Raw genomic sequence first — 11,838 nt, 5'->3', positions numbered from 1 at the left:
TGCTGAAGCAAAGCCAGAGGGGTCTCTGAGCTTTCCCTGGCCCTCATGTCAGCATCTCTCTCTGATGTCAGCATCTCTCTCTGAGGTCACCACCTCCCTAACACATTTGACCAATAAGCTGACGTCCTGCAAAAGGCCTTTGTGATGTCACTGCCACACCCAACCAAACCCTGAAGTGCTAATGTCCTCCTGCTGGCCTGACACTTTGAAGGTTTGAGCTACTCTGTGTGGATCACCCCACTCAATGCGTCTTCATTCTAGGAAGCAAGCCGGCTAGACAGTAAAACATCAGAGGCTGCTCCCAATGCTACACTCCGTGTTTCCAAAATTACTACACTTTATGGCCAGAAGAGACCTTTAGAGCATCTAATCTAAGCCCCTGCATATCATGGGCTTCCTGTATAGTACAATAGTTACTTTTTGGGCACAAACATTCCAGAAAGGTATCTAGTCTAAATTAAATGACATTAAGAGATGGAGAATCCATCACTTTCCCTTTTAGTGAGTGCCAGGGGGATCCATTTCCCCTCCCACTAGCTCCCCATTTACAGTGAGCCAGAACAGTACCTGCAGCAGGGAGCGGGAGTTCCTGAAGGCCTCAGAGGCGCAGCACCTGCAGTGTCTCAGGCACCTGGCACAAGTGCCGGATGATGCGGAGCTGGTGCATCATTTTGGCCCTGACGTCCTCCTGCTGCAAGGGAACGAGAACCTGTCAGAGACTCAAAGGCCCCGAGGAATCAGGGGGAATTAAGGGAACCTGGAACCAGCAGTATTTCCACCCAGCACCTGCCCATCAATGAGAGATGAATTCACCTCCTGAACCCCACAATGGAGTCTTCTTGTCCTTTCTAGAAACCTCCAGAGCTAACCCCCCTCCTTGTAGGGTGAGCTCCTGCTACCTCCTGCTCAGTGCCCTTCACAGACATTCCACCTCCAAACCACAGCTAAAGTCATCAGAACCCTCTTCTCCACCCCGACACAGGTTGGGCTGGGAGGCGGCTCTAACAGGGCGTGCAGGAGGGATTCTGACAGCAGTGAAGTGGGTTGCAGGGAGGTTGAGATCTTGACCCAAGTCATCCCAGACACTAATGCTAAGTCACACAATGGCAGCATCTACTGTCAGTGGGGTCCAAGCACTATTTCAACCCCACAGTTTTGGATCAACTCCCCACAAGGGGAGGTGAAGAGAACCAACAGCACCACACACACACACACACACACACACACACACCACTCCTGGTGGTGTGAGGGGAACAAGAGAAAGGACAAAAGAAGTAAGAGATGAAGAGAAAGGAAGGAGGGATGGAGGAAAAGGTAAAACGAAAAGGACAAACCCTAGTGTTCCCAGTGATTCTACGGGACAAAATTCCAGGGAGGGAATAAAATTCTGCCACCTTAAACTACTGTTTTCCATGCCGAGAATTCAGCTGGCACCAGATGGATCAGACTGAGCAGGTTCCAAAACCTCTTGGAGGCTCTTACCTTCTGATTTTCAAGTAAAATCAGTAAAAGGAAAGGAGAAAACTCGAAAGAGGCTCCTGCTCGCACTTAAATACGTGAACCCTAATACTCTCTCAGTCCTCAAAAAGAAACCTCGAGAAGCAGACTTGCTGAAGCAAAGCCACAGGGGTCTCTGAGGTTTCCCTGGTCGTAAGCCCCTGTCCTCCCTGGCTGAAGACAGCATCTCTCTCTGAGGTCACCACCTCCCTAACACCTTTGACCAGTACGCTGAGGTCCTTGAAAAAGCCTTTGTGATATCACTGCCACACCCAACCAAACCCTAAAGTGCTCATGTCCTGCTGCTTGCCTGACACTTTGAAGGTTTGAGCTACGCTCTGTGGATCACACCACAAAATTCGTCTTCATTCTAGGAAGCAAGCTAGCTAGACAGTAAAACATCAGAGGCTGCTCCCAATACTACACTCAGTGTTTCCAAAATTTGTAGACGTTATGGCCACAAGAGACCTTTAGAGCATCTCATCTAAGCCCCTGCATATCATAGGCCTCCTGTATAGTACAATAGCTACTTTTTGGGCACACACATTCCAGAAAGGCATCTAGTCTTCATTCAATGACATCAAGAGATGGAGAATCCACCACTTTCCCTTTTAGTGAGTGCCAGGGGGCTCCATTTCGCCTTCCACTAGCTCGCCATTTAGAGGGAGACAGAGCAGTACCTGCAGCAGGGAGCAGGAGATGCTGAAGGCATCAGAGGCGCAGCCCCTGCAGTGTCTCAGGCACCTGGCGCAAGTGGCGGATAATGCGGGTGCATCACTTTGGCCGTGACGTCCTCCTCCTGCAAGGGAACGAGAACCTGTCAGAGACTCAAACGCCCCAAGGAATCAGGGGGAATTAAGGGCACCTGGAACCAGCAGTATTTCCACTCAGCACCTGCCCACCACTGAGGGATGAATTCACCTCCTGAACCCCAGAATGGAGTCTTCTTGTCCTTTCTAGTAACCTCCAGTGCCAACCCCCCTCCTTCTAGGGTGAGCTCCTGCTTCCTCCCACTCAGTGTTCTTGACAGCTGTTCCACCTCCAAACCAAACCTCAAGTTATCAGAACCCTCTTGTCCACCCCCAACCAGGTTGGGCAGGGAGGCGGCTCTAGCGGGGGGGGCGGAAGGAATTCTGCCAGAAGTGAAGAGGTTGAGGGGAGGTTGAGATCTTGCCCCAAGTCATCCCAGACACTAATGCTAAGCCACAGGATGGCAGCATCTTGTGTCAGTGGAGTCCAAGCACTATTTCAACCCCACAGTTTTAGAGGAACTTCCCACAAGGAGAGGTGAACAGAACCCCCAGCAATACACACAGAGACACACACACACACACTACTCCTGGTGGTGGGAGGGGAACAAGAGAAAGGACAAAAGAAGTAAGAGATGAAGAAAAAGGAAGGAGGGATGGAGGAAAAGGTAAAATGAAAAGGACAAACGCTAATATCCCTAGTGATTCTACGGGATAAAATACAAGGGACGGAATAAAATTCTGCCACCTTGAACTAGTGTTTCCCATGCCTAGAATTCAGCTGGCACCAGATGGATCAGACTGTGGAGGTTCCAAAACCTCTTGGAGGCTCTTACCTTCTCAACAGGGAAGTCTGTTTTCATAGAATCATAGAATCATAGAATATCAGAGTTGGAAGGGACCTCAAGAAGTCATCTAGTCCAACCCCATGCTCAGAGCAGGACCAATTCCCAGCTAAATCATCCCAGCCAGGTCTTTGTCAAGCCGGGCCTTAAAAACCTCCAAGGAAGGAGACTCCGTTTTTTTTTCCCCATCTTATATGGAACCAATCACCAGAGACCCCAACCATCGAAAAATCCCCAAATGTGCTTTGTTGCTTCTAACTAATTTCTAGTAAAATCAGTAAAAGGAAAGGAGAAAACTCGAAAGAGGCTCCTGCTCCCACTCACATACGTGAACCCTAATACTCTGTCAGTCCTCAAAGAGAGACCTCGAGAAGGAGACTTGCTGAAGCAAAACCACAGGGGTCTCTGAGGTTTCCCTGGCCCTGTGCTCCTGTCATGCCTGGCTCATGTCAGCATCTCTCTCTGAGGTCACCACCTCCCTAACACCTTTGAGCAATTCACCTCCTCAACCCCAGAATGGAGTCTTCTTGTCCTTTCTAGTAACCTCCAGTGCCAACCCCACTCCTTGTAGGATGAGCTCCTGCTACCTCCAGCTCAGTGCCCTTGAGAGCTGTTCCACCTCCAAACCACAGCTCAAGTTATCAGAACCCTCTTCTCCACCCCCACCCAGGTTGGGCAGGGAGGCGGATCTAGCTGGGGGGGCAGCAGGGATTCTGAAAGCAGAAAAGTGCGTTGCGGGGAGCCCCCCTTGAGACCTTGCCCCAAGTCATCGCAGACAGTAATGTTAAGCCACAGGATGGGAGCATCTAGTGTCAGTGGAGTCCAAGCACTATTTCAACCTCACAGTATTGGATCAACTTTCCACAAGGGGAGGTGAAGAGCACCGCCAACAACACACACACACACACACACACACACACACACACACACTCCTGGTGGTGGGAGGGGAACAGGAGAAAGGACAAAAGAAGTAAGTGATGAAGAGAAAGGAAGGAGGGATGGAGGAAAAGGTAAAACGAAAAGGACAAAACCTAATGTCCCCAGTGATTCCACGGGACAAAATCCCAGGGAGGGAATAAAATTCTGCCACCTGGAGCTAGTGTTTTCCATGCCTAGAATTCAGCTGGCACCAGGTGGATCAGACTGAAAAGGTTACAAACCTCTCCGAGGCTCTTAACTTCTTAACAGGGACGTCTGTTTTCTAGTAAAATCAGTAAAGAGAAAGGAGAAATCTCGAAAGAGGCTCCTGCTCGCACTCACATACGTCAGCCCTAATACTCTCTCAGTCCTCAAAGAGAGACCTCGAGAAGGAGACTTGCTGAAGCAAAGCCACAGGGGTCTCTGAGGTTTCCCTGGCCCTGGGCCCCTGTCCTGCCTGGCTGATGTCAGCATCTCTCTCTGAGGTCACCACCTCCCTAACACATTTGACCAATAAGCTGACATCCTGCAAAAGGCCTTTGTGATGTCACTGCCACACCCAACCAAACCCTGAAGTGCTAATGTCCTGCTGCTGGCCTGACACTTTGAAGGTTTGAGGTTGTCATAACTATAAAGGGAAGGGTAACAGCTGTCCTGTGTACAGTACTATAAAATCCCTCCTGGCCAGAGACTCCAAAATCCTTTTCCCTGTAAAGGGTTAAGAAGCTCAGGTAACCTGGCTGGCATCTGACCTAAAGGACCAATAAGGGGACAAGATACTTTCAAATCTTGGGGAGGGGAAGGCTTTTGTTTGTGTTCTTTGTTTGTGTGGGTGTTCGCCCTCGGGACTGAGAGGGACCAGACATCAATCCAGGTTCTCCACATCTTTCTAAACAAGTCTCTCCTATTTCAAACAAGGCGTGTTAGTTTTCCTTTGTTTTCTCAACTTGTAAATGTACCTTTTACTAGAGTGTTTATCTTTGTTTGCTGTACTTTGAACCTAAGACTGGAGGGGAGTCCTCTGAGCTCTTTAAGTTTGATTACCCTGTAAGGTTAATTTCCATACTGATTTTACAGAGATGATTTTTACCTTTTTCTTTAATTAAAAGCCTTATTTTTAAGAACCTGATTGATTTTTCCTTGTTTTAAGATCCAAGGAGTTTGGATCTTGATTCACCAGGAGTTGGTGGGAGGAAGGAGGGGAATGGTTAATTTCTCCTTCTTTTAGATCCAAGGGGGTTGGATCTGTATTCACCAGAAGTTGGTGGGAGGAAGGAGGGGGGATAGTTAATTTCTCCTTGTTTTAAGATCCAAGGGGTTTGGATCTGTATTCACCAGGGAATTGGTGAAAGGTTTCTCAAGGCTACCCAGGGAAGGAAATTAGCCTTGGGATGGTGGTTAAGCTTAGAAGTTTTCATGCAGGCCCCTACATTTGTACCCTAAACTTCAAAGTGGGGATACAGCCTTGACACAGGTACTCTCTGTGGATCACCCCACTCAATGCGTCTTCATTCTAGGAAGCAAGTCGGCTAGACAGTAAAACATCAGAGGCTGCTCCCAATACTACACTCAGTGTTTCCAAAAGTAGGAGACTTTCTGGCCACAAGAGACCTTTAGAGCATCTCATCTAATCTCCTCCATATCATAGGCCTCCTGTATAGTACAATAGTTACTTTTTCGGCGCACACATTCCAGAAAGGCATCTAGTCTTCATTCAATGACATCAAGAGATGGAGAATCCACCACTTTCCCTTTTAGTGAGTGCCAGGGGGCTCCATTTCCCCTTCCACTAGCTCGCCATTTACAGGGAGACAGAGCAGTACCTGCAGCAGGGAGCGGGAGTTGCTGAAGGCCTCAGAGGCGCAGCCCCTGCAGTGTCTCAGGCACCTGGCGCAGGTGGCGGATGATGCGGGTGCATCACTTTGGCCGTGACGTCCTCCTCCTGCAAGGGAACGAGAACCTGTCAGAGACTCAAACGCCCCGAGGAATCAGGGGGAATTAAGGGCACCTGGAACCAGCAGTATTTAAACTGACTACCTGCCCACCACTGAGGGATGAATTCACCTCCTGAACCCCAGAATGGAGTCTTCTTGTCCTTTCTAGTAACCTCCAGTGCCAACCCACCACCCTGTAGGGTGAGCTCCTGCTACCTCCCCCTCAGTACCCTTGACAGCTGTTCTACCTCCAAACCACAGCTCAAGTTATCAGAACCCTCTTCTCCACCCCAACCCAGGTTGCGCAGGGAGGCGGCCCTAGCAGGGGGGGCAGGAGGGATTCTGCCAGCAGTGAAGTGGGTTGCGGGGAAGTTGAGATCTTGCCCCAAGTTGTCCCAGACACTAATGCTAAGCCACAGGATGGCAGCATCTAGTGTCAGTGGAGTCCAAGCACTATTTGAACCCGACAGTTCTGGATCAACTTCCCACAAGTGGAGGTGAAGAGCACCCCCAGCAACACACACACCACTCCTGGAGGTGGGAGGGGAACAAGAGAAAGGACAAAAGAAGTAAGAGATGAAGAGAAAGGAAGGAGGGATGGAGGAAAAGGTAAAACGAAAAGGACAAACCCTAGTGTCCCCAGTGATTCCACGGGACAAAATTCCAGGGAGGGAAGAAAATTCTGCCACCTTAAACTACTGTTTTCCATGCCGAGAATTCAGCTGGCACCAGATGGATCAGACTGAGCAGGTTCCAAAACCTCTTGGAGGCTCTTACCTTCTAATTTTCAAGTAAAATCAGTAAAAGGAAAGGAGAAAACTCGAAAGAGGCTCCTGCTCGCACTCACATACGTCAACCCTAACACTCTCTCAGTCCTCAAAAAGAAACCTCGAGAAGGAGACTTGCTGAAGCAAAGCCACAGGGGTCTCTGAGGTTTCCCTGGTTGTAAGCCCCTGTCCTCCCTGGCTGAAGACAGCATCTCTCTCTGAGGTCACCACCTCCCTAACACCTTTGACCAGTACGCTGAGGTCCTTGAAAAAGCCTTTGTGATATCACTGCCACACCCAACCAAACCCTAAAGTGCTCATGTCCTGCTGCTGGCCTGACACTTTGAAGGTTTGAGCTACGCTCTGTGGATCACACCACAAAATTCGTCTTCATTCTAGGAAGCAAGCTAGCTAGACAGTAAAACATCAGAGGCTGCTCCCAATACTACACTCAGTGTTTCCAAAGGTAGGAGACTTTCTGGCCAGAAGAGACCTTTACAGCATCTCATCTAACCCCCTGCATATCATAGGCTTCCAGTATAGTACAATAGTTACTTTTTGGGCACACACATTCCAGAAAGGCATCTAGTCTTCAATCAATGACATCAAGAGTTGGAGAATCCACCACTTTCCCTTTTAGTGAGTGCCAGGGGGCTCCATTTCCCCTTCCACTAGCTCCCCATTTACAGTGAGACAGAGCAGTACCTGCAGTAGGGAGAGGGAGTTGCTAAGGCCTCAGAGGAACAGCCCCTGCAGTGTCTCAGGCACATGGCGTAAGTGCCGGATGATGCGGAGCTGGTGCATCCCTTTGGCCGTGACGTCCTCCTCCTGCAAGGGAACGAGAACCCTTTCAGAGACTCAAATGCCCCGAGGAATCAGGGGCAATTAAGGACACCTGGAACCAGTAGTATTTCCACCCAGCACCTGCCCACCACTGAGGGATGAATTCACCTCCTGAACCCCAGAATGGAGTCGTCTTCTCCTTTCTAGTAATCTCCAGTGCCAACCCCCGTCCTTGTAGGGTGAGCTCCTGCTACCTCCCCCTCAGTGCCCTTGACAGCTGTTCCACCTCCAAACCACAGCTCAAGTTATCAGAACCCTCTTCTCCACCCCCACCCAGGTTGGGCAGGGAGGCGGCTCTAGCAGGGGGGGCAGGAGGGATTCTGGCAGCAGTGAAGTGGGTTGCGGGGAGGTTGAGATCTTGCCCCAAGTCATCCCAGACACTAATGCTAAACCACACGATGGCAGCATCTAGTGTCAGTGGAGTCCAAGCACTATTTCAACCATACAGTTTTGGATCAACTCCCAACAAGGGGAGGTGAAGAGCACCCCCAGCAACACACACACACACACACACATATATACCACTCCTGGTGGTGGGAGGGGAACAAGAGAAAGGACAAAAGAAGTAAGAGATAAAGAGAAAGGAAGGAGGGATGGAGGAAAAGGTAAAACGAAAAGGACAAAACCTAATCTCCCCAGTGATTCTATGGGACAAAATCCCAGGGAGGGAATAAAATTCTGCCACCTTGAGCTAGTGTTTTCCATGCCTAGAATTCAGCTGGCACCAGGTGGATCAGACTGAACAGGATACAAACCTCTCCGAGGCACTTACTTTCCTCAAAGAGAGACCTCAAGGAGGAGACTTGCTGAAGCAAAGCCAGAGGGGTCTCTGAGGTTTCCCTGGCCCTCATGTCAGCATCTCTCTCTGATGTCAGCATCTCTCTCTGAGGTCACCACCTCCCTAACACATTTGACCAATAAGCTGACGTCCTGCAAAAGGCCTTTGTGATGTCACTGCCACACCCAACCAAACCCTGAAGTGCTAATGTCCTCCTGCTGGCCTGACACTTTGAAGGTTTGAGCTACTCTGTGTGAATCACCCCACTCAATGGGTCTTCATTCTAGGAAGCAAGCCGGCTAGACAATAAAAGATCAGAGGCTGCTCCCAATGCTACACTCCGTGTTTCCAAAATTACTACACTTTATGGCCAGAAGAGACCTTTTGAGCATCTAATCTAAGCCCCTGCATATCATGGGCTTCCTGTATAGTCCAATAGTTACTTTTTGGGTACAAACATTCCAGAAAGGTATCTAGTCTAAATTAAATGACATTAAGAGATGGAGAATCCATCACTTTCCCTTTTAGTGAGTGCCAGGGGGCTCCATTTCCCCTTCCACTAGCTCCCCATTTACAGTGAGCCAGAGCAGTACCTGCAGCAGGGAGCGGGAGTTCCTGAAGGCCTCAGAGGCGCAGCCCCTGCAGTGTCTCAGGCACGTGGCGTAAGTGCAGGATGATGCGGAGCTGGTGCATCATTTTGGCCGTGACGTCCTCCTGCTGCAAGGGAATGAGAACCTGTCAGAGACTCAAACGCCCCGAGGAATCAGGGGGAATTAAGGGAACCTGGAACCAGCAGCATTTCCACCCAGCACCTGCCCATCAATGAGAGATGAATTCACCTCCTGAACCCCAAAATGGAGTCTTCTTGTCCTTTCTAGAAACCTCCAGAGCCAACCCCCCTCCTTGTAGGGTGAGCTCCTGCTACCTCCTGCTCAGTGCCCTTCACAGATATTCCACCTCCAAACCACAGCTCAAGTCATCAGAACCCTCTTCTCCACCCCGACACAGGTTGGGCTGGGAGGCGGCTCTAACAGGCTGTGCAGGAGGGATTCTGACAGCAGTGAAGTGGGTTGCAGGGAGGTTGAGATCTTGACCCAAGTCATCCCAGACACTAATGCTAAGTCACACAATGGCAGCATCTACTGTCAGTGGGGTCCAAGCACTATTTCAACCCCACAGTTTTGGATCAACTCCCCACAAGGGGAGGAGAAGAGAACCATCAGCACCACACACACACACACACACACACACACACACACACACACACCACTCCTGGTGGTGTGAGGGGAACAAGAGAAAGGACAAAAGAAGTAAGAGATGAAGAGAAAGGAAGGAGGGATGGAGGAAAAGGGAAAAGGAAAAGGACAAACCCTAATGTCCCCATGTCGGACATCAGGAATGGTAACATACATAAGCCAGTATGTGAACACTTCAATCTCCCTGGTCATTCTATTACAGATTTAAAAGTCACTATCATTGAACAAAAAAAACTTCAGAAACAGACTTCAAAGAGAAACAGCAGAACTAAAATTCATTTGCAAATTCAACACCATTAATCTGGGCTTGAATAGGGACTGGGAGTGGCTGGCTCACTACAGAAGCAGCTTTTCCTCTCCTGGAATTGACACCTCCTCATCTATTATTGGGAGTGGACTACATCCACCCTGATTTTTGAATTGGCCCTGTCAACACTGGTTCTCCACTTGTGAAGTAACTCCCTGCTCTCCATGTGTCAGTATATAATGCCTGCATCTGTAACTTTCACTCTATGCATCCGAAGAAGTGAGGTTTTTACTCACGAAAGCTTATGCCCAAATAAATCTGTTAGTCTTTAAGGTGCCACCAGACTCCTTGTTGTTTTTGTAGATACAGACTAACATGGCTACCCCCTGATACTTGACACCATGCAAGGCACTAAATTTAGCCGTATGGAGTGGAAATCCATCAACCTCAACAAAAAACTTGCACAGATACAGACAGACATCATCTTCCTCTCCAAATGCAAACAGATGGACATCATACCAAAAGGACTGAAGGTAAAAAATCCATTGCAATCAACATACTACACTGAGTATGATGAGAGATTGTGCCACACACTCTCTCAAAGAAACTGAGGAACCACCTGATCAGCATCCTGTACAGCAGACAGGAGAAGATCAAGAATGAGCTCTCAGAACTGGAGACTCTCATACAATACCAGCCTTCTACACAAACTTCCACGTGGCTGGACTTTACAAAAATGAGACAAGCCATTTACAATGCACACTTCACTTCTCTACAGAGGAAAAAGGACTGTAAGTTATCTAAACTAATACCTGCCACTAGGGGCTAGAACAATGGTACCCTCAACTCATCTAACAACATTGTCAATCTTTCCAACCACACGCTTAGCCCAGCAGAAGAGTCTGTCCTATCTCGGGGACTCTCTTTCTGTCCCACCGTCCCCACGAACATGATACAGTTCTGCGGTGATCTGGAAGCCTACTTTCCTCGTCTCCGACTCAAGGAATATTTTCAACGCACCACTGAACAGTGCACTGACCCACAGGAACCCTCCTACCAACACTACAAAAAGAAGAATTCTGCGTGGACTCCTCCTGACGGTCGAAATGACAGACTGGACCTCTACATAGAGTGTTTCCGCAGACGTGCACAGGCTGAAATTGTGGACAAACAACATCACTTGTCCCATAACCTCAGCCGTACAGAACGCAATGCCATCCACAGCCTCAGAAACAACTCTGACATTATCATCAAAGGGGCTGACAAAGGAGGTGCTGTAGTCATAATGAACAGGTCAGATTATGAACAGGAGGCTGCCAGGCAACTCTCCAAGACCACATTCTACAGGCCACTATCCTCTGATCCCACTGAGGAATACCAAAAGAAACTACACCATCTGCTCAAGAAACTCCCAGCTATAGTACGGGAACAAATCTACATGGACACACCCCCAGAACCCCGACCAGGGGTATTCTATCTGCTACCCAAGATCCATAAACCCGGAAACCCTGGACGCCCCATCATCTCAGGCATTGGCACTCTGACGGCAGGATTATCTGGCTATTTGGCCTCTCTCCTCAGGCCCTATGCTACCAGCACTCCCAGCTATCTTCGAGACACCACCAACTTCCTGAGGAAACTACAATGCATTGATGTTCTTCCTGGAAACACCATCCTGGCCACCATGCATGTAGAAGCACTTTATACCAATATTCTACATGAGGATGGACTACAAGCTGTCAGGAACAGTATCCCTGATGAGGCCACAGCAAGCCTGGTGGCTGAGCTTTGTGACTTTGTCCTCACCCACAACCACTTCAGATTTGGGGACAACTTATACCTTCAAGTCAGTGGCACTGCTATGGGTACTCGCATGGCCCCACAGTATGCCAACATTTTTATGGCTGACTTAGAACAACGCTTCCTCAGCTCTCGTCCCCTAGTGCCCCTCCTCTACTTGCCCTACATTGACGACATCTTCATCATATGGACCCACGGAAAGGA

The 11,838-nt window shown here is 49.1% G+C and overlaps 1 long non-coding RNA gene across 1 annotated transcript; it reads right to left on the bottom strand.

Annotated features, from left to right (window-relative positions):
- Positions 1–592: 592 nt before the first annotated feature.
- On the bottom strand, positions 593–7,537 carry LOC135978170 (uncharacterized). Its single transcript, XR_010595592.1, has 4 exons — positions 7,416–7,537; positions 5,833–5,951; positions 2,178–2,296; positions 593–691 (listed from the first exon to the last, which is right to left on the bottom strand). It is a non-coding gene; the product is annotated as an uncharacterized LOC135978170 (long non-coding RNA).
- Between the last annotated feature and the right edge of the window lie 4,301 nt (positions 7,538–11,838).

This window comes from Chrysemys picta, unplaced genomic scaffold (assembly GCF_011386835.1).
Source record: "Chrysemys picta bellii isolate R12L10 unplaced genomic scaffold, ASM1138683v2 scaf152, whole genome shotgun sequence".
NCBI lineage: Eukaryota > Metazoa > Chordata > Testudines > Emydidae > Chrysemys > Chrysemys picta.
This window is presented reverse-complemented; position numbering and strand designations above follow the sequence as displayed.